This window comes from Myotis brandtii, unplaced genomic scaffold, assembly GCF_000412655.1.
Source record: "Myotis brandtii unplaced genomic scaffold, ASM41265v1 scaffold668, whole genome shotgun sequence".
Classification (NCBI taxonomy): domain Eukaryota; kingdom Metazoa; phylum Chordata; class Mammalia; order Chiroptera; family Vespertilionidae; genus Myotis; species Myotis brandtii.
Window position 1 is genome coordinate 2391388 of NW_005370597.1, and position 20168 is coordinate 2411555.

The 20168-nt window shown below is 52.0% G+C and overlaps 1 long non-coding RNA gene across 1 annotated transcript; it reads right to left on the bottom strand.

The window, feature by feature from the left end:
- Window positions 1-17999: 17999 nt before the first annotated feature.
- LOC106723878 lies at window positions 18000-19133 on the bottom strand. Its single transcript, XR_001359617.1, has 2 exons — window positions 18858-19133; window positions 18000-18110 (listed from the first exon to the last, which is right to left on the bottom strand). It is a non-coding gene; the product is annotated as an uncharacterized LOC106723878 (long non-coding RNA).
- Between the last annotated feature and the right edge of the window lie 1035 nt (window positions 19134-20168).

Sequence of the window (20168 nt, forward strand, 5' to 3'; positions counted from 1 at the left end):
CCATCATCCCAGGACTTTCCTGATCCACACAGAGCTCAGGGGTCTTGGAGGTGATTAAGGCCCACACAAGGCGACATTTTCTCTGCCTGCTCTTCCTAAAAGCTCTTTATACAGGGAAAATGCGGTCTTAGGAGGACCTGCCTGAGCTACATCCACTCTGTGAAAGAGACCATGATGTCTGAGAGGCAGCTCTTCCTCCCACTCCTCAGGGCCAGCAGAACTAATTTTACTCCTTCCGTCTTGCTTCAGGTCCCCTCTCATGAACCCTGTTCCACGTAATCCAACCGTTTTGAGCTGTGTCTTAATAACTATGACTTGAGTTATCTCTTGATTGTAGGACTCTGGGGATGATGAACAATGGGGAGTAATCACCCTCTGGTGCTTGTTTTGCTTCCTCCTGAACCTGGGCTTCTGAGAAGAAATTGTGAAGGAAAAGACAGGCCTTCAAGGCCATATGGTATCCCACTCTGCTCTCAGGTAAAACGAGCCTCCGCCCCCCTTCCCAGTCCAGGCCAACTGGTCCTTGTAACCTTATCAGTGGTTCCTTGGGCTATACAGAGGCTTTTTATTTTTTATCAAATGTATAGGCCCTCTCCTTTATGGCTTTGCATTTTATAGTTTTTATGTATGTATGTATGTATGTATGTATGTATTTAATTGGTTTCAGAGAGGAAGGGAGAGAGAGAAACGTCAATGATGAGAGAGAATCATTGATTGGCTGCCTCCTGCACGATACTCAACCACTGAGCCATGCTGGCCCAGTGCATTTTATGGTTTTTAAAGATTCCCCTATCCCCAGAATAAACATATTCTCCCATATTTTCTTGTACTTTTTGTGTGTGTATGTTTTTCTTTTAAATATATTTTTATTGATTTCAGAGAGGGAGAGAGAGATAGAACATCAATGATGAGAGAGAATCATTGAGCAGCTGCCTCCTGCAAGTCCCCTAATGGGGATTGAGCAAGTCCCCTACCAGGGCATGTGGCCTGGTGGTGAATTAAACCTGTGTCCTTCTGGTTTATAGGTTGATGCTCAACCACTGAGCCACACTGGCCAGGCTAACTTTTTTTTTTTTTTTTTTGCAGAGGGTCACATGCTGCCCAGAATTATTTATTCTATAGGCCATTCTCTCCCCAGTGACTTGAAATACTATTCTGCTCATAGTCATACTTCCATAAGTCCATAAATACCTGTTTCTGGATTCTCTATTCTGTTGCATTGAAATTATATATATTCCTTGTACCAGTATCATGCCATTTTAATTGTAGCTTTTGAGTATGTATTGATGCAGTGTGTTTTTTCCTTTGCTTTGTTTCCCCCAAATTATTGTGTTATTTTTACATATATTTCTCTTTAGATTTACTTTCCAATCAGCTAGTCAAGTTTTATTTAACAAGTTATATTAGGACTTTGGTTGGGATCTTATTAACCATATAAATTAAGTTGGAAGAGAGTTGATATCTTTGCAACATTGAATCTTATCCAGAAACAGAATGTCTCAACTATGTTCTTAAAGGCCTTGGGAAAGACATGCTCTCTTCTGAACCCTTGCAGTCCTTCAGCATCTTTTGTCTGGTGCCCTGAGCCACCAAATCCTTATATTTCTGTGTCCTGTGATCCTAGCTTACTCATTCCCTTTTCCTTCTCAGAGATGGATAACATATTTGCATTTTCTCAAGAATTGTGAGCTTTATATTTCCAATACCCAGAAGAACTCCAGAGGGATTGTCCCATCCTTTTTCTCCTGCCTTTACATCCCATTTCTAGGATCTCCCTTCTCATCTTGCTCCCTCAGGAATTTCAATATTTCTAATCTAGATTAGGGTAGCTTAATGTTTTCTTTAGTCTGGACTCCCTGAGAATCTGGTTGGCTTAAAACACGGCCCCTCATTCTGACCTTCTCTTTTTTTCACTTTGTTCCATGTAATTTCTAAGCTTGCCCAGACAAGATGATATCTTGGAAGGAGTGGAGAGCTTACAGAGCATTTGAGGGAATAGCAGTGTTAGTAATTCTATGCCAGTTGCCCATCCTAAAGGCATGAGCTTATTACCCCAGATTTGCCAACAGGTACCATCCTATGACTCTGCTCACCAGCCTGATCTCTACAGAGAATCTAGGAATTCCTAGCCACTTTTGATCCCTGATTTCTGTCATGTACATCAGCCTCAAGAGGCAGGCTGCTAGCTCAGGCTGACTGCCAAAGACCTAGAGGTGAAGCAAGAAGGCCCTAGCCTTTCTGTTCAAGTCTCAGAAACAGCAGTATCCACCTGTTTTGTTGCCATGTGAAAGTCAAAAGAGCCAGTACTAAAGTTGTGTGAGCTTTCAGACCAGTGTGGTAGCCAGAAAGCAGAAAAACAGGAGCATGACCCAGGGTCCAGGTCCCCACCTCACCCAAAGAACAGCTGAATGTGCTTTAAGGCCAAGTACAATAACAATGCAAAGACATAGGCAGTTTGCCCAGAGCATTTAAATGCACACCTAGGTACCCAGAAAGGCCACAGAATCCCACCACCCAAGCATGCTTTGCCCGACTATGTTCCTCTTCTGTTTCTGTACCCACTTGGCTCTCTCTACATTACTTCCTGCTTCCAGGCTCCTCTGGGGCCAGGTAACCTGAGATACCACTAAAACATCCCCTGTAGTCTTGACAAAACTTGACCTGGTGTTTCGATCTTAAGATTTTAGGGTGAGGACTGTGGAATTTGTTACAGTGATTGGAAAGTTACTCTAGCATAAGACTATTACAGAAAATGATTCCTAGACTTTTGTTTCAAAGGACAGAATGAGCCTATAGTGAACCAATTTGAGGGACAGGAAATCTGCCACAGTGGCTGCAAAGTTCTGGTAACACAAACAGAGCTAGAGTCTGATTCCTGGAGATCTCGCTTCCAAATACAATATGCTGCAAAGAATTTTCCCCGGCCACCCCCACCCCCAGCTGCTCAAGGCTCAGCCAGCCACCCAGTGTTGCATGTCTAAATCTGAAATCAAAGTCCTAGACAGGGAGAGGGATTGTCACAAGTAATTGCAACATCCTGCAAGAATTTGGGAGATAAAAGGAGCCAAACCTGGGCCTTCTCCAAAGCTTGCAAGTCTAAGCTTTCTGAGAACCACATTTGATCTGTTCCAGTGTGTTGAATGTAAAGCTTGACTTGTGCCTGTTTGGCAGCTCTAGGGGACTCCAGGGTTCCTGTAGCCCACTATGGTGACATGTGTGACTTCCCCTAGGAAAGGAGAGAGTGGAGAACTACCTGCTATAAGCCATAGGCCCCCAGAGTTGGCCTTAGCCGTGCTCAGAACACTAGTCCAGGAGAGAAGAAGGGATTAGGGCTCTGAGGGGCGAAGGCTCCCAGATAGCTGCAGAGTGGGACTTGGATGGGAGAGGAAGTGGCACAGGCATCCTACCACACTGTTGCATCCTTTCTCAGCAACTCGCTCTGCCCTTGTCCTCACCCTTATCTTATCTCACTTTATTCTCACATCTTAATGACATTTGAGATGATATTCTTTTTTCCATATAGAAAATAGCTACCTTCAAAGTGACAGCTTGGAGCTCAAACACAGTAGCTACTCAAACTATGTCTCATGACCACTGTATTAGGGAATACAGTTGGTTGTTAATGAACTACATATTATCATCATACTCATCATCATAGAATAGTTAGCACTTAACTGAGCCCTTGCTTTGTGCACAGCCTCCTTTTGAGGCTGACATTGCTAGTTCCCTATTTGACAGAGTAGGGGCCAGGCCTAGTGAGGTCAAGTGGCCTGCCCCAGGTCTCCCAGTTGGTCAGAAGGGGAGCCAGGCCCCCAGGGGGCTTGGGACATTGCCATGGCTCATTTTCTTCAGGAAGGAGTAGAAGGAAGCAGAACCCAGTGAGGTGCCTGCTAGCCCCAACAGTCCAAACCTTTTAGGCACCATTGGAAGGGGTTTTCACACCATGTCTTTCCTGGGCCCCTGGTCTCCCACAGCTGACCCAGGACCACTGGTACATGAGTCCTCAATGATGGGGATGGAGTGGGAAGGGAGGGAGAGTTCTCTCTGGTTCCTTAAAGAGTTCTCATGCCCTGTGAACATGCAGGACCCAGTTGGCATGTGAACCTTGCTCCCCTCCTCACAACTCCCCAGGACTTCAGGGGTGAGGCTTTATCTGAGGGGTGGGTTATTCCTCATCCCCACCACTCTGGCCCTAGCTTCAAAGAACACAAACAGAATTAAGAGCAGGTCAGGTAGATTTCTACTTGAAGGTCAGTGGTCCTCCTGTCCCTCAGCCCAATTTCTTTTCAGCACAGCCTACTGTCTCTCTGTCCCCTCTGCTGATTTACATGGCAGGTTTATTTAATTAGCCAGAGGTGAGTCAAAGTGCAGCTTGTCCTCAGAGTTAATTAATATTTACTGAGCCACTACACAGTGAGTGACGCCAAGAGTGGACTGTGTCCTCTATATCAGCTTAGGGAACAGACTTCAACCCCTTGTGCCTGGCTGGGAATGGGAACTGGAATCAGTCAAAAAGTAGGGATGATGGGTCTCTGAGCTACTATGAGGAGCAAATGAGGTCATGCACCTAACATGCTTATCACAGTTCCAGGCACATATTATGGACTTAAAAATTGATAAATGCGCCCTGGCCAGTGTGGGTCAGTGGTTGGAGCATCAGTCCATGCACTGAGGGGCCATGGGTTCGATTCTGGTCAAAGGCATGTGCCTGGGTTGCAGGTTTGGTCCCTGGCCCTAGTCAGGGCACGTGCAGGGGGCATCTGGTTGATGTGTCTCTCTTGCATTGATGTTTCTCTTTCTATCTCCCACCCTGCCCCCCCCCTTCCCCCGCTTTCACTCTCTCTAAGACTCAATGGAAAAAGTATCCTCTGGTGAGGATTAAAAACAAAAAATTGATAGCTGTGTTTGTAAATTGTAAAAAGGAGTGGCAGAGACCTGGCCAGTGTATTGGTAGAGCATCGACCCTCACACTGAAGGGTCATGGGTTGGATTCTCATTCAAGGGCATGTACCTGGGTTGCAGGTTCAATCCCCAGCCTGATGGTAGCGTGTGTGGGAGGCAACTAATTGCCTCCCTTCCTTCCACTCTCTCTAAAAATCAGTGGGAAAAAAATATCCTCGGGTGAGTATTAACAAAAAAATAAAAAAGAGTGGCAGGAAAAGGGGGCTGGGAGGCACTGTTCCCCTCTGGGGCATGTTCCAGGGGAGAGAAGGGTAATGGTTAGCAGATGCTGCGGGGGACACAGACCCTCAGGCACACTCAGAAGAAATGAGGCATGCTTCTCCCTGTCTTCACCAGGTCCCTTATAGACGAGGGAGAGAGTGGGGTTAGCTGACTGGAGGAATTCAAGCAGACCATGAATAGCCCTGACTGGTTTGGCTCAGTGGATAGAGCGTCGGCCTGCAGACTGAAGGGTCCCAGGTTCGATTCTGGTCAAGGGCATGTACCTTGGTTGCAGGCACATCCCCAGTAGCGGGTGTGCAGACCTGGGTTGCAGGTTCAATCCCCAGCCTGATGGTAGCGTGTGTGGGAGGCAACTAATTGCCTCCCTTCCTTCCACTCTCTCTAAAAATCAGTGGGAAAAAAATATCCTCGGGTGAGTATTAACAAAAAAATAAAAAAGAGTGGCAGGAAAAGGTGGCTGGGAGGCACTGTTCCCCTCTGGGGCATGTTCCAGGGGAGAGAAGGGTAATGGTTAGCAGATGCTGCGGGGGACACAGACCCTCAGGCACACTCAGAAGAAATGAGGCATGCTTCTCCCTGTCTTCACCAGGTCCCTTATAGACGAGGGAGAGAGTGGGGTTAGCTGACTGGAGGAATTCAAGCAGACCATGAATAGCCCTGACTGGTTTGGCTCAGTGGATAGAGCGTCGGCCTGCAGACTGAAGGGTCCCAGGTTCGATTCTGGTCAAGGGCATGTACCTTGGTTGCAGGCACATCCCCAGTAGCGGGTGTGCAGGAGGCAAGCAGACCATGAGTAAATGGAGGCTCTCCTTCAGCTGTGATTTTATTGCAAAGGGAAGGAAACCTGGCCTGGGCAAAGGAGCACTGGCCTATTTGGTCTCTGCTAGGCCAGGACCCCTCCCCCACTCCTCTCACCCCTTGTCCTCATACACACCACAACCCCACCCCACCCCAGAAAACTTTTGACTTGAGTCCTTCTTCCAAGTGGTGCTTCCTTGGGTCCTTTCCTGTGGAGTGCCCTGACGAAGCCATTACTATGATTTGGTGGCAGTGCTTTCCTTCTCCCTCTGCCTTCTCGGGGGCTGCCATGCCTGACTAGCATCTCACAGCCTGTCCTGTCTGACTGCTGGGCTGCAGGAGAGTCCCACTGCCCAAAGACCTCCTGGCAGTTGTAGCTCTGGACAGCCAGTACCTGGCACTCTGGGCTCATCTAGGCAGCCTCAGTACTCCCCGTGGAAGTGCCAGCATAGCCAATGCCTGGGTGTCTGCAGTCTCTACCAGGCTTGACCTCATGGCCCCATCAGAGGCTGTCCAGAGTCAGGTTGGGAGTTACCGTGAAGCAGCCCAGCCCCAGACATGGACAGGCCATTCTGGCAGTCAAGGCCAAGTAGGAAGATATGGTCTGTCTATCTTCAGCTGCCAGAAAAATGGGTTTTTGAAGTAAAAGACAGAGGCGAGCCTTAAGATCTGGATGGATTTGGGCAGGAGCGTACACTGAAGCCTAGAACTTTCATTCTGGGTTTGCCACATCTGTACAAAGCCAGGGGCTGGGTAGAAAGGGGTCTCCCAATTACCTGAGATGACATGGGTGAGGAAAAGGGAATGGGAAATGGGGCAGAAATGGACACAGCCAAACTTAACTATAGCTAGCTCTGTTGAGCCTGAGGATCTAAGGCCCCTGTACCCCCTGCTGGCCTCTAAGACAGGTTCCCACCCTTTGGCTACCTCCTACCCTGGAGGCAGCCTGTCCATCCTTCTGTCCCAGAAGCTACTTCACCACTCCACCACCACACATCCACTCTTTAATCAGTTGCCCGCAGCTGCTCCCTCTCCCTCCCATGACCTGGGCTCCCTCCTTCCTGACAAAAACCTCTTGAATGTAAACCAAGCTTTTTCTATTTTTATTTTTGGTAGTGTATGACCCAACCTCTTAAAGAAACCCGGGTTCCCCACCTGCACTTATGCCCTTCAGAATTGTGCAAGTGGCAGCCTGTCTCAGCCAGCACCTCAGAGCAGACTCTGTTGCTGCTTCTCAGAGGGGTTTCCAGCCTCCAGCTTTTCCTTCTGTCTCTCCCATTGCAGAGCCAACTTTTACTGGCCTCTGAGGTTGACACCCTCCCCCCTCCCCAGCCTTCCACGAATATTTATTCTCTCCCTCCTTCACACCCCTAACCCCCACTTTCTAATCCTGTCCACTTGGCAAGTTCTAATGGCTCCAGTGTTCACACTCCAGCCCATCCCCTCCCCCAGGCTCCTGCTGTCAGAACCATTTATCTTCTGAGATTGGAAGCACCCAGAAGTCAAGGACTTTTACCTCCCACAAATCCTAGGGCCCTGATAGGCTTCCAGTGGGCACTCCTGACTTACTGAATGGGATCCCCTCCTAATGACTTCCTAGCACTGCCTCAGAGCTCTCTGCCTGGCCCCATGTCTGGGGAGTGGCAGATCGGGTGTGGCCGGGCCAGCCAAGAGTACCATTGTTAGGTCATTGCAGGAGGGAAGATATGGGACATTTCCCAGAATGGGTGAAAATGAGAAGGAGTCTTTTATTTCCAGGGAGATTGGGAGAGAGGGGAGAGGACCAGTCGGGGATAGGGTCCCTGGGTGTCAGCGGGTGTCAGTCATCACACTGGTGGAGAAGCCCACGCGGAATATGGAAGACGTGGATCCAGGGGAACTCCCATATCTCACCGTTCCTCGTTCCATCGTCATTCCATTCCTTCCCAGGGCGGCCTGACTCCGGGTTCGCAGCTCGGGGATAGATTCTTGCGTGACCTCGAGCGGCGCCCAGTGCTGCTGTGGACAGCTCATTCCGCTGCGGCGGCGGCAGCGGCAGCAGTGCCTGGCGTATGCCTGGCGCCGCCAGGGGGCGAATGGGGTGCCCACAGGCTCTTGGAACACCCGGCGCGCTCCGGAGAGGCGCAGCCAAGGAAGACGCCCCACTCACGCCAGAACCTAAATCCAGCCCCGTCTTCAGGCCCCTCAGAAGACGGGGCTGGTGGCTCTGGGTGTCCCAGGCTGGGGCGAGAGACAGCCTCCGGACTCACCCGCCCGGGTGGCTAGGCCACCAGTGCCCCGGCTCAGCGCGTACAGGGCACTGCCCGCGGGTTCGCTACCGCTCTGCAGCCCTCTTGGCAGCCCCAGCTCTGCTCTCACGGCCGCCCCGATTTTAGAACCAGCGATTGAGTAGGCCGCACCCTGGGGCGCCGCAAATGGAGGACCCCGGAATTTAAGGAGAGGGCGAAAGAGGACGCAACTCAGCTCCCCGCCTTCTCCCCACCTCGCGAAGCGGCGGGCAGCGGGCAGTGCGCAGGCCGGTCTCCGGGGTCTGGGGCTCCGTGGGCGCGATGCTGGTGCCGCGGAGAGACCTGTAGGAGGCCCCGCGGGACGCACCCATCCGAGCGCCTCTACCTGCTCAGACCGAGCGGCCTCCCGATCCACACCACCGGGCTTGCAGTCCCCCCGCTGAAGGGCCCACGTTTGGCGTCAGGAAAACAAAACGAATAAAAGTGGGTTTACAATTGTGCCCTCGGCTCCTCTTTTGGTCAGCTCGTGGTGCGGACCCTATATCCGAAAGTCTTCGGGGCTGCAGCCCAAGACCAGATAGCTCCCTACGCAGACCTCTTCCCCTTCGGACCCCACTCCCCGCCCCCCACCCCTGGGCACTGCAGCGGATCTTTAGACTTGAGATGCTGTTTCCGGAGGAAAATAGTACGTCCTTTGGAACCCAAGTCAGCCCTTTTCTTTTTTAAAAAATATATTTTTGTTTCTTTCAGAGAGGAAGGGAGAGGAAGAGAGAGTTAGAAACATCAATGCTGAGAGAGAATTATGATTGGCTGCCTCCTGCACGCTCCCTACTGGGGATGAACCCGCAACCCGGGCATTTGCCCTTGACTGGAATTGAAACGGACCCGTGAGTCCACAGGCCGATGCTCTATTCACTGAGCCAAACCGGCTATAGCTCAAGTCAGTCTTTTTCAAAACGTGGGGCTCTCAGGGTTGGTGACAAACCTATTTGTGGAGGTTTTTTAAAAAAAATCCTCTGTGCACACACATTCTAGGTAAATCTTTTCTTTTCTATTTTATTTTCTCTTCTCTTCTTTTCTTTCTCTTGGTTAATCCTCACCCAAGGATATTTTTCTATTGATTTTTAGAGAGTAGAAGGGAGGGAGGGAGGGGGAGAGAGAGAAACATGGAAACATCAATGTGAGAGAGACAGCGATTGGTTGCCTCCTGTGCTCGCGATGAGCCTGCAACCCAGGTATGTGCCCTTGACCTGGAATCGGGAATGAAACCCAGGACTAATCCTAGTGTGGGCCAGCGCTCTAACCACTTTGCAACACCGGCCAGGGCAAAACTTGACATATTCAACTTGACTTCTTCTTCTTCAACTTCTTTTTTCTTTTCAAATATATTTTTATTGATTTCAGAGAGGAAGGGAGAGAGAGATAGAAACATCAAGGGGGAGAGGGAATCATTGATCAGCTGCCTCTTGCATGCCCCACACTGGTGATGGAGCCTGCAATCCAGGCATGTGCCCTGACCGAGAATTGAACCGTGACCACCTGGTTCTTAGGTCCACGCTCAACTACTGAGCCATGCCAGCTGGGCTCAACTTAACTTCTTGTTCAACTTGATTTCTTATTCAGTGGTATAAATATTTACCCTGGCCGGTGTGGCTCCTTGGTTAGAGCCCCGGCCCATGCTAAGAAGGGTCCAGGATTTGATTCCCAATTCCAGCTCAAGGGCATGTACTTGGCTTGCAGGTTTGATCCTGTGTGCAGGAAGCAACCAATCGACGTCTCTCTCACATTGATGTTTCTACTCTCTCTAAAAATCAATGGAAAAATTTCCTCAGGTGGATTAACAACAAAAAAAGTCAAGTTTAAATTTCATTTCAAGGGGAGTCTTTGAAATAGTTTGTCTCTACTTGCCTGCTAGTCAGTCACCTACATTTTGTTTTGGTTTGGTTGAGTTGTTAGGTTTTGGGGGTTTTTGCAGCCCTCAAAGCAAGAGCTAAGGCTTAAGTTATGTCTCAAGCTCTGGTTTCAAACCCTAACGTTTAGCCCAGGTTTTCAGAACAGGAGTCCTAGAGGCTGATACCTGTGTCAGTCTTTATTCTGATTCATGCTGGTGGGATAGGTGCTCAAACAAGCCTCTGGGGAAGGAGGTCATTAATGAGTGCGCTCCTCTGACCACCAGGAGTCGTCAACAAGACAAAACCCATTTGTCAGCTGAGAGGGGCCATCCCTATATGGCCTAAGTCTCTCTCAAGCTTTGAGAGATGGGGTTGGGCTGCAAACTCCAGACTTCAAACTTCCAGACCTGAGTCCCAGGAGAGTCTATCTCCTTCTCAGTTCCTCTGGACACGGAAGATGGGCCCAGAAATTGATCCTATGATCAGAGAGCCTGAGTGACTGCCGCCCGGAGGGAGCTTTACCTCCCAGGGCGCAGTGCTAGCTAAAGCTCTGCCTGCTGACAGGGAAGGGGATCCATCCCGAGGCCAGCACAAGATCCACACCGGTTTCCTCTGCCCTTCAGTTCCCTGTGCCTCTGAGACTTCCTGGCTCTGTGAAGGCAAGGAGTGGGCTGAAGTCCGGAGCCCCACGTGACCACAAGCCCCTCGTGTCTAAAGAGTGGCACTTGTGGGAGCTCTGCTGCCAACCCTGCATCTTTGAGCTTTCCCAGAGGTGAGTCCTTACCAGGCATGGCTCCCACAGAGCTCCCCAGTTCACCTGACTACAGCAACTGGCCTGCTGGAGCTCCCCCAGTTCAGCCCGCCAGAGGCCTCACCGCCTACTCTCTTCCAGAGGAGGCACTACCCTTCCCCCTGTTCTCAGCCCTGCTGAGGACCCTTTCATCCCTAGGAGAGCCACCTAGAGGAGAAGGCCATGTCCTCGCTGTGTAGGAGTGGGAAGGGGTAGAGATATGGGTCTCATGAACACTGTTACACCCAGTGAGTCTTCCATCCCACACAATTTAGTGGGTACCTATTTTGTGCCAGGCACCAAGCCAGGGGTTGGGGATACAAAAATAAACAAGAAGTAGTCCCTGCCCTTGGAGAGCTCATGGTGTCTGATGAAGGAACTTATTCTTTAACTCATTTAGTCACCAAATATGTATTAAGCACCTACTATGTGCTAGGCCCTGTGCCAAGTGCTAGGGAGACAGGGACAAAGACAAGCATAGCCCCAGCCCTCCTACTAGTACCACCCTGCAGACTCACAGTCCATAGGGAAGATATGTTATCTGGCAAATAAAGAATTATAAGCCATAATAAAGATAATCACAGGATTCTTTGAGCACATTAAGGGAGGGTGGGGCGAGTAAGAGCCAGTCTGAGTGGGAGGGGCAGAAGGAGGGGACGAACTGGGTCACATACCTGGCAGAACCTGGTACAGTGCTTATCTTCCTCCTGAAACCTGACCTCGGAGCTTGAGAAGGCCCCTCCCTATACCCTCTCCCTCACCCCCCACCCAAGAAATCTACTAGCCCCTCCCATGGCCCTCTCTGAGTGTGCCAGGCACCTTTCCTTGCTGCCTGTTGATTGGTGGCAGTAGGTAGAAGTGCCCCATGTGGTCACTGACGGAAGTTTCCAGGCCAAAGGATGGGGTTTGAGGCTGGGGGCCCATTTTGGCCCAACCTCAGAGCTCGGTGGGAGGATCTGAGATTGAGGCATTTAATAAAAGAGCCCCTAGGAGAGATGTAAAGAGGTTTGGCACATTGACATTCACAGCCCTTACCCCTACCCCCGAAGCTCCACTCATTCTCTGGCTTCTCATTATCCAGGCCTGGCTAGGATGAGTCCCCGATCCCATCCCTCAGGAGAGGGGCAGCAAAGCGCCCCGCCTGGGGCTCATTCAACAAAACAGCCATCCCAGATGCCTGTTCGCTTCACTTTTGCTTCTCCCCCACACCGCATTCTGGCCTTGGTCTGGGTGGGACGGCCACCCTGCTCCAGGTAAGAACTATGCTGGATAGATGGCCAGGGGGCCTCACCTGAGAACACCAGTACCAAGGCAGGAGGCAGCCCCTCCATGGCCCACCCCACACCACCCATGGCTCAGAGGAGGACCCTCCCTCTGAATAGGGGTGCAGGGCCCCTCAGCAGGGCCAGTTCCTTACAGGGGAGCATGCTATACACTGCGGAGAGGTTGAATCAGGCCTCAGCTTTAAGGAGCAACAGTGTGGCCAGGGCCACCAACTGGCCTCAGTCCTTGTTCTTGGTCTCATCTGGAAAGAATCCAGGGTGGCCTGCCTGGGAATACCAGGGTCCCTCAGCTGACACACAAGTGCCTGTATCGCTGCCACAGGTTAACCAGCAGCAGCCTGTAGTAGATGAAGGAGCCTGACCCTCTGGCAGCAGTGGTCTCTGTATTTTGTTTCCTTTTGTCTTTACAGATGTGGCTGAGATGATTATATGTGTTGTGAGACCAGCGCCTGGAACCCAATGGCCCAGGCCTTTGGGGATGTGGGTCTCTCAGCCTCTTCCCTTCTCCCTCCTGCCAGTCCACATTCATCATGGCTACAAAGCTTTGTAGCTGGATTTGGTTGCCCCTGAGACCCCCCCCCCCGCCCCCACACACACACACAGCATAGAGAAAGGGACCACTTCTGCTGCTGGTATTATTGCCCATGAGTCATGTCATCTCTATGGAGAGAAAAGTTTGAGAATCCTCATTTGGAAAGCCAGAAGGATGGCGCTGAGCAAAGGTGTGGTCCTTTGTCGTCGCTTTTTTGGCCAGGCATGCACTCACCACCCACCCCCCTCTCGAGCAGATGGAGAGGCCCAGAGCCTCCAGGCCAGGGCACTTGGTCCTCAGGTGGCAGGGCTGCCGGCATGGGGAAGATGGAGCAAGACCTCCCTGAACTTTTGGACATAAAGAGGTAAGGACAGCAGCAGAACCACGTGGGGCCCTGGTGTGGGGTGGGGGCAGAAAAGGATAGCAACCCTTTCCTTAGAACCTGGTGGGCCCCTCTCTCCTCTCATTTCAGTTACCTGCTCCTCTTTGAAATATTATAAATGTTCAACAGATTCAGACTCTATTAGGTTGGACAGCATTAAAGTATCCTGGGTAGATGCTGGGAACACAGTAAGGGACTGAAAATAATTATAGCAATACTACCAGTTATTACTCACTTAATATGTGTACTCTGAGCTCAGTGCATTATATGCATTTTATTATTTAACTAGAGGCCCAATGCACAAAATTAGTGCAAGAGTAGGCCTTCCTTCCCCCGGCTACCAGCACCAGCTTCCCTCTGGCGGTGCCAGCAGGCACCTGGGACCTGGGCTTTCTTCCCAGCCCCAGCTTCTTCCCCGAAGGACATCCGGTCTAATTAGCATATTCCGCTTTTGTTATTATAGGTCTTTGTAGCTTTCCAAGGGATACCTACTGGGAGACCTACCCCCATTTTGTAGCTTAGGAAACTGAGGTTTGGAGAAATGAAGTTACTTGCCCAAGGTCACACACAGCTGGTTAGGATTAAAAGAGACGTGTACCTCCAGGGTTCATGCCTTCCATCCTTCCTGTACACCAGCGGTTCTCAACCTGTGGGTCGCAACCCCTTTGGCGGTCGAACGACCCTTTCACAGGGGTTGCCTAAGACCATCCTGCATATCAGATATTTACATTACGATTCATAACAGTAGCAACATTACAGTTACGAAGTAGCAACGAAAATAATTTTATGGTTGGGTCACAACATGAGGAACTGTATTTAAAGGGCCAGAAGGTTGAGAACTACTGCTGTACACCATCCCCAGGTGTCTGAGCTGGGGGATGGAGGGGCACTGCAGAGAAGGGGTGAGTGCCATGCTGACCTTGGCCATTGGTCAAGTTCATCCTCTCTTCACATAGATTGTCTTTCTGGTTTTGGGATACTAACCTGAGGGTGGGGAGTGAGGCCTCCAGATGTCAGGGCAGGGACGCAGCAGCTAGCCTGCTCAAAGATTCCGTATTTCTGATGGCTAAGCTCCCCAGGTGCCTGGCCATGCCCCTAAAGTGCCCCCCGAACCCAGAGCCAAACAAACCTGGGGGCAGAGAACCTGCCACTGAAGCCACTCATTTGTCCTGTGTGCCCAGGAGCCTCCCCAGGACACCACTCACCCTAGAGCTATCCCCCTGGCTTCTGCACTGGGGAAGGTATGGCCCTAGGGAGGAAATGGGTGGGGAGGAGGGTTGCAGAACTGCAAATAGGGTGCCAAGCCAGAACCAGAGCTGCCTTCCCCTCTCCGGAGGAGATCGCAGACCCTCAGGAAAGAGAGTCACCCTTTGTCCAGGGGACGGGAAGGGGCATTTTATGGGAATTGTTACACCTACTCCTCAAAACCACCATAAGAAGGTGCTGTAATTATTTTACAGAAGAGGAAACGGATCAAGGTCCTTCAGCTGGCAGGTGGCCCCATGTTAGCTCCCCTGCTGTACCACCTCCACAGCCCTCAACAGGCTGTGACAAGGGGGTGGGGGTGGGGTGGAAGTGAAAGGGGGCCTAAAATCCAGGACTTAGAGGGGGGAGAGGCAGCCTCAGGTATGGGCAGGCATTTGAGGGCAGGAGTCACCCCCTCCCACTTGCACATTTACTATAAACTGTGGCCTCTTAAAGTCACGAGGTCAAGCACCACTCACTGATCCATTGAGCAACTTCCACATGCAGGTCCTGTGTGTGTGCCAGGGCCCAGCAGTGGCACTGTCCCTGTCCTCAGGCAGGTTGCAGTGGTGAGAGGGGACAGAAGCTTGGTTCTCTAGAGATGGAGACATGGCAGGAGAGCTAGCCTAGCCTGAGACAGGAAGGGGTCAGCTTGGCTTCCTAGAAGGGAGTCCTAAAGAAAGAATAGAAATCAATCGGAGAGACGAAAGGGATGACAGGTGGTAGGGGCAGAGCAGGCCCTATGAGCAGGGCTCGGGGAAGGGGGGAGCGGGCGAGGAAGGTGAGATCGGCAGAGGCAAGAGTAGAGGGCTTTGTGGGCCGGAAATCCTAGGCCCTGAAAGCAGGCCTGTGGGTTTCTAAGCCTGAGGAACCTGGGACACCCTCACACCATCTCCCTGCGGACCTCACTCAGAACCAGACCAGGAACATTCCAGGCTAATCAAAGCTCAGATCCGGAGAGAGCGCCAAGGCTTCACACACGGGCTGACCTCCCCCAGAGAGCTCGCCTGCTCTCTGCCAGGCTGGAGTGGGGGCTGCCGGGTCCTCGGGGATTTCTCAGGCCCTCAGAAAACTGGAGGCCCAGGGCTTTCCCTGCAGATTTGGGGGGAACTGGGTATAGAGGAGTGGAGGAGGATGGAAATGGAGCCAGAGGCCCCTCTGTGGGAGGAGCCAGAAGATCCTGCCTGAAGAACCTGACTTGGGAGTGATCCCGGCTCTTAGGACCTTTGCTCAGACTGATTATTTCTGGAAAGGGCTGAAGTGCAGGATTTCAGCTCCAACCTGAGCCCAAGCCGATACTGCTACCCTCCACCAGACACACCCCCAGCCTGCTCTCAGCAGAGGGAAGGACACACATCAGGTATGGAAGCAGCAGTCCAACCCTGGAAATGGGTGTCGGATGGCCAACTGGACTGCAGACTCTGATGTTCATATATGTATATATAATTGATTTCAGAGAGGAAGGGAGAGGGAGAGAGAGATAGAAACATCAATGATAAGAGAGAATCATTGATCAGCTGCCTCATGCACGCCCCACACAGGTTAGCCCGCAGCCTGGGCATGTGCCCTGACTGGGAATCGAACTGTGACCTCCTGATTCATAGGTCGATGCTCAACCACTGAGCCATGCTGGCAGGGCCTGATGGTCTTTAATAATTTTTATTTGTCAAAGCCTCCATTCTTTTATTATGTAAACTGCATCATGCTTTTGAGGGAGCTCTTTTCCCAAGGGGGTGGCAAGGGGCCGGTACAGATATCTTAAATACACTACCTAATGTCACCAATTTCAGCCTGAGATGAAAAGATCCAGATGACCACTTTCCTCTTTAAACAATGAAGAACCTCCTCTGCCTCCTCACTTCGTCCCTAGCTCCCTCCTCCTCCCTCCTCCTCTCTTTCCCTGTCTCAGGGGAGCAAGTCTCTGGCTTTGGCAAAGTTAAACACAGAGAAGCAGTGAGAGGAAAGGAAGAGAAATAGGCTGCCTCAGGCTAAGGGGTCCCCATCCCATCTCACAGGGACACCCGCATCCTGGTAAGTGGGGGTGGGGTGCTGGGGGAGGGGCGGGGAGGGTGACTCTCCCTTCCAGAACCTCTGAGCTTCCTGTGCCAGGCCCGGGGACCTGGTGTCATTATCAGTGGGACCAGACAGGGAGGAAGCCTTCCCCAGGTGACCAGGCTGACCTCCCTCTGGAACTGGCCAAACGCTGTGCAATTCTGTGCGTGGCCTCGTCTTTGTAGCAGCGCCACAGCAGCAGCAGCAGCAGCGGAGGAGGAGATCATGTGTTGAGGGCTTGCTGGGTGTCTCTACTGTGCTTGTGCATTTTTCATTCATTATCTTTTTAAAACCCCACAAGTCTCATGAGAGTTTAACCCCATTTTACAGATGGGCCAACTAAGGCTCAGAGGAGTGACTTCCCAAAGTCACAGTTATAAGAGACAGTGTCAGGACCCAACCTTGGTCTGTCTGACTCCAGAGCCTACAGAAGGTAGAGGAAGCTAGGCTGACATTGCCCTCCCCCACCAGGCCAGCTCACCCCCAAACCCAAGCCCTACAGGGCAGCATCTTCTACACTCTGCAGCCCATCATATCTCTTCCTCCTCGAGCCCAGTTCTGCCTCAGCTCCTGGCCCACTTTTTCAGGGCTGGGACGCAGCAGGTGGGCTCAGGAAGGTTCCACTGCTCCTCCACCCTCACCCCTAACAATCCTGTGGCTGTTGAATTCCATTGTCTCAAAAATGAGGGCTGGTTGGATATTTCATGGGGAGGGGAGCAAGTGGCAGAACCAGTGCACCCTGGCACAATGGAAGGGGCCTGAGCTCAGCTTGGCGCACTGACTGGGCCAGACCTGGCCAGCATCAGTGTCACAGAGTAGGGCTGGGGGTCTGACATGGTGTGGGTACGTCCCCAGATGACACAGGTGAGGGCAGCAGATCTCAGTAGAAGCCTGTGTGCTGGCGGGAGGTGGGGGGTGAGGAGGTGGGGGTGTGTTTTGAGTCTTCTCCCACCCGACCATTTGCCTGGCCCAGGAAGGGCCTGAGAATCTGCTGGGTCATCAGAGCGGTCCCCAGGAGGGGCCATTTTAAGGGAGGGGTTTTCTTGGCTAGCTCCTCATCCCCAATCTTCAGCTCTCAGCCCACAAGTCACTTCCTGAGGGAATGGCTCAGGCCTGGCCTGTCCCTTTATCACAGTGACATGTTGCTTTAATCACCATCTCCCCTCCCCTCCAGGATGGGGTGTTTCTTGAGGGCAGAGACAAGATGACTTTGCGCACCGCTGTCCCCAGGACCTGGCACCCACCCCCTCCCCCCCCCACTGACATGTGCATTTACCAAGGGCTTGCGTGGGCCATGGTGTCCCAGGGAGGCTGAGGCAGCAGGAGAATGTCCCCGAGGCGACTGCAGCAGAGGCAGGTCTGACCCTGACCAGAGAGTAACACCTGCCACCCAGAGGAAGGGATGGGTCCCCACCAGCCTCAACTTCCTGAACCAGCCCTCAGAAGACACCGAGCCAGGAGAAGTGACAAGGGACGGGTCCCAGCGGGACTGCCCGCTCAGCCCCAGACCCTCACCTCAGCTGGCACATGCCCTGGACACTCAAGCGTTGACCTCTGTGAACGTTTCTTCCCCAACAAGAGCAACAGCAATAATAATGTTGGCTAATATTCACCGAGTGCTTACTGTGCCCCAGGCTCTGCGCCAAGCACCTTCCACCCGTTACTTCTCAGAACCCTCAAAACGGCCCCAGGAGGTAGGTGTCCCCATTTTACAGACGAGGTCACTGAAACAGGAAGAGCAAGCGATGTGCGCCAAGTGGCCCAGCAGGTGTGGGGTGAAGGTAAGATTGTGAAGCCAGGTGGCCAGAGCCCAGAACCAGAAGCCTTAACCCGAGAGCCCTCTGCCTCCAGGGCATGCCTCTCTGATTTGATAGTCTGGGCAGGTGCAGCCTGTTCAGAGGGCCCAGACTCTACCTGTGTTCGCACACGCCGAACTGTCAGAAACGGAAGCCCAGTTCCTATTCAGTAGGGCACTGGTCCATGTATTATGTTGACAAATATTTATCGAACACCTACTGTGTGCCAGATCCCGTACTAAGGACGAATTGGTGAGCAAAACCTGACCAGTCCCTGCTCTCGCAGAGCATATTTTCTAGTGGAAAAGAATCAAATATGTGTCCAATTACAAATGGCAATACACGCCAAGAAGGAAAACTACAGCTGGCTCTGAGCGAGAACAAGAAGGACATAATTTAGACGGGGTGGGGTGGGGGTGGGGTGGGGGCTTTCAGAGATGACATTTATACACTAACGTAACCAATCAATCAGCCAGTTCATTAATCCAGACCAGAGAGACGGTCAGGTCCCACCTGATGTGACTTGCGGCGTAAAGAGCTTCCCCAGGCTTTTCCTCTCCATCAAGGAAAAGTGCTGTAGTCCACGGCCATTTTGCCGTTTGCTGCGGGAAGTGCCCTTGGGATTCCAGATCTCGGTGAGCTCGGAGCAAAGGGTGAGGAAACGTGCGATCTGACCTGGCTTCTTGGATAAAGCAGAAAGGGCAGGGTCCCCTCAGGCCCCTGTCAGTGGCTGAGCGGCCCGCCCCTGGCCTCCCACGCCGACCTCAGAAGTGCGGTGCTCGGTTGCCACCTGGTGGACACACTGGGCCATGCACCGGGCGGCCCGGCCTTCCCCGTCCAGGGTGGGACCCCGAAGGAGGCCGTCGGTTTTAGTGACGCCCTGGTGGGGAGCGGGGCTGGGGAGAAGGAGCGCGGGCGGATGGGGAGCTGCTGCTTGTAAGTCAACTGACTGAGGCCGACAACGGCCCCATTGTGTCCGGGGCCTTGACCTTGATTTCCTGCCACGCTCATCTCCCAGGTCCGATTGGCGGAGTCGGCTCCGCGACAGTGGGCGGGCCTGGGGCTGGACACCCAGCAACGGGCTCCCGGAGGGAGGGAGGGACTGGCCCAGTCCCCGCGGGAACCCCGGGAAGGCAGCCGGGCCAGGGGCCCACGCCTCTCAGAAGTCGGGTCCTTTCTTCGAAAGGCAGCGCAGCGCAGAGGTTACAGACTGGAACCTGCAGTCTGAGATCCGGCTCCAAACTAGTGATGGGATCGATCCTTGGACACGGTCTTTACCACCGCCCACTTTTTTTTAAAGCACACACACATGAGTACACATTCCCAATGTAAAAAATATATATATTACACTGCAATAAAAAGCGAAAGCTCCCCACCTTTATCACGCCCCTTCCCCAGGTAAATACTGCTGTTACTTTCAAGTGTGTCCTTCCTGACCCCAATTAGTGTATTAATATGTTAGTGTATTGATATTTTCACATATGAAACTATGTGATTTGGTGCATGTACTCTCTGGGCCCCAGTTTCCTAATCTACAATGAGAAAGGAAATAGAAGTCGTTAAGTCTGAGACGTTACTGGGAAAGTTACCTGAGATGACTCAGGTGGAGCGCTTAGCTCAGCACCTGCTGCCCAGTGTCTGAGACTATTGCCATCTCTGTCTTTATCAATGGGCCCCGGACCCAATTCTGAGGTCTTGGATAGACGCCCTTTCTTCCTTCCCCAGCCTGCTCTTCGCCCTCCCCTTTCCCTCCTAACAGACTGTGATAAAAATCTGTTCCCTAATGTCTGTGGAGTTTTTTTTAAGCTAGAAAGAGCATCTGGTGTTTTCTGCGTGTTCTCACCTCCCCTTCCTCCCCTCCCCCCTTCCTTTCCTTTCTATATTTGACCTAAATAGGACCACTCACCCTACTACAGAGAGAACATCCATTCTGTGCCAGAGGAAGAGACTTCCATGGCCCACGTGGTGCTGCTGGACCCACAGTAA